The sequence below is a fragment of the Elephantulus edwardii genome, unplaced genomic scaffold (genome assembly GCF_000299155.1).
Source record: "Elephantulus edwardii isolate Elephantulus edwardi_28Jun2011 unplaced genomic scaffold, EleEdw1.0 scaffold00169, whole genome shotgun sequence".
Classification (NCBI taxonomy): domain Eukaryota; kingdom Metazoa; phylum Chordata; class Mammalia; order Macroscelidea; family Macroscelididae; genus Elephantulus; species Elephantulus edwardii.
The window spans coordinates 6462350-6465456 of NW_006399919.1; positions in this window are offsets into that span (position 1 = coordinate 6462350).

The following is a 3107-nucleotide window of genomic DNA, read 5'->3' on the forward strand; positions in this document are numbered from 1 at the left end:
TCCCCTTTTCCTTATGAATCAGGGTGAAGTCTCTCTCAGGGAGGAGTGATAGGGAATGGCAAAGGACACACTGACAAAGGAGATTAATCAGCACTGACAAGCACTGTGGCCATGGGACAATTAAAACAGTCTTTTGGGGGGGGGTGAGGGATGAACTGGGGGTAGAGAAAATAGTCTAACAATGAATGAATGGAAATCCAAAATATCTATAAATGTTCATTAAAATTAATAAAATTTAATAAAAATTGTAAAAAAAATAAGAACAATTACATTCAAGAGGCCAAATAAACCCCACATAGGATAGATTCCAAAAGAAAACTGCCAACACATATTAGAATCAAATTCTCCAAAACCAAAGATGAATATAGAATTCAGAAAGCAGCAGCATGAGAAAAATGAACACTTATCTACAAATTCAAGCTCTGATTTCTCAGCAGAAGTCGTGCATGCAAGCAGGTAACAGAATGGTATACACAAAACTCTGAAAGAAAACAACTCCCAACCAGGTATCGTATATACTGCCCATCAAATACGATGGCAACTTCAGGATAGTCTCAAAAAAGCAGAAAATGAAAATAAGACCAAATTCACAACATATACTAAAGGAAGTTCTCCACACAGAGGCAACACAGAAAAGTGGACAGAATAAAGTAACCAGCAAAGCCACAAAAAAGAACAACAAAATGACAGCAATAAATCTTCGCATATGGATAATGGACTGAAAATGAATAGATTAAATGCACCAGTGAAGGAAGAAAAAGAAAAGTAGTAGGATAGGAAAACAAAACTTGTCAATATGCTGTCTTCAAGAGACATATGAGATATGAGGATAAAGATAGACTAAAAATCAAAGGGTGGACAAAATATATTAAACAAATGGCAAAGATAGAGTCTCATCAGAGTGGCAAGATTAACCTCTGATAAATAGACTTCAGGGTAAAAACTAGCATCACAGAAAAGGAAGAAAATTAACTAATGATTAAAGTGTCAATAGAACTATAGAGCATAACCTTAGTTAATAGCCACTCAGCAAATGATAACATTATAAAATACACAAGACAAACTTTAACAGACTTGAAGAAAGAAATAGAAAACACCACAAAAATAGTAGTAGACTTCTACATACCCCTTTCACTGAAGGGCAGAAAGTCTAAAAAGGAGCTCAGCAAAGATGCAGAGTAATGAAACTCCACTTCATAGACGTATACAGAACATCTAACCTAACAATAAATAGTAAAATAGCACCTTCTCAGAACACAATGCTATAAAATTAAAAGTTAAAACAAGAACATAAAGAACATAAAGTTGTGGCTTTGGGAACAAAGTAATACCTTATTTATTTAATACTGTTTAGAGTTGTTATTAACATTCTTATTATGTGCTGTCAAATTGGAACTCCCTCATAGCTGACCCTCCAGTGGGTTTTAAGAGGCAATAAAACTCACTGGAGTTGATTACCCATCTTTCTACCATGGATCGATCACCTGATAGATTTGAACCATGTTCCACTGAGCTGGTTGTCCAGCTCCTTACCACTAGGCCACCAGAATTCCCCATACTGTGCAGAAGAAATTCTAAATTACATTAAAAGCTTCTTGAAATAAATGAGAATGAAAACACAACATGCAAAAATCACCGGGACACAACAAAAGCAGTACTCAGGGTCAGTTCTTAGCAATAAACACACAGACAAAAAAGGAAGACAGAATTAAACTTGTTCTAACCTAACTTTAAGATGACACAACCTTGCTTGCTGGAAGCGAGGAGGACTTGAAGCACTTGTTGCAGATAAGAAGACTTAATATTGTAAAAATGATGATTGCACCAAAAGCAATCTACAGGTTTAATGCGACCACAATTCAGATACCAACATCATTCTTAAAGGAGATGTAAAAGATGACTTTTAACTTTATTTATAAATGAGGGAGATCTCAGATAGGCAAAGCTCTACTAAAGAAAAAAGAACAACAACAAAGTAGGTGGCATCACATTTTCTGCTCTCAAAACCTACTACACAGTCAGAATAACCTAAAAAGCTTAGTACTGGTATAAAAAGACACATAGACCAATGGAATAGAACCAAGAACCCAGAAATCAATCCAATGATCAGCTGATCTTGGACAAGGAGATGAAATCTGTTAAGTGGAAAAATGATGGAGTCATTAAAAAATAGTGCTGGCAAAACATCTATCTTCAGAAACAAGAGCCACATCTCATACCATATTAAAAGAAAAAAATAAATCAACTCAAGCCAGATCAAAAATAGGGAGGCAAAACCAAAACTATAAAAATCATAAAAGGAAAATAAATAAGGACAAATTTAGGAGCCCTTATCTACAATATAAATAGGTTTTCAAACATGAAAAAAAAATCTTAAAAAATTACACAAACAGGAGAGGATAAGATAGATGATTGGGGCCTTCTAAAAATAAAATTCTTATGTGCATAGAAAAATTTCACCAAACCAGTAAGAAGTGCTTCCAGACATGGGAAAAATATCTGGCAGTGACATACCTGATAAGGTATGACAAATCTAAAATCTATAGAAAATTCCAGCATCTCAACAAGAAAAAAGACAAACAACAAAAATGTGCAGAAGATAGCAGAAGACTCTTCACCAAAGAATTTAATTGGATGGCCAACAACCACATGAAAAAAAATGCTCAAGGTCATAGCTATTAGAGGAATGTGAATCAAAACAACAGTGATATAGTATCTCACCACAGAAGGAGTTGTTGTTGCTATGTGCCATCGAGTCACTTGTGACTCATAGCGACCCTATGTACAACAGCCCTAAACCCTACTCTGTCCTGTGCCAATCGCACTGTCTCTGACACTTCCATCCAGATTACCCCAGTCACTGAATCAATCCACCTCATAGAGGGCCTTCCCTTCCTGCACTGTCTCTCCACCCTTGCAAGAATGATGTCCCTCTCCAAGGACCAGTTTCTCCTTACAACATGTCCAAAGTATGTTAGACAAAGCCTCAGAATCCTTGCCTCCAAGGAGCCACCCAGTTTAACCCTTTCCAGGATGAATCTGTTTGTTTTCCTAGCAGTCCATGGTATTCTCAATACTCTTCTCCAGCACCAAAGCTCAAACTCTCT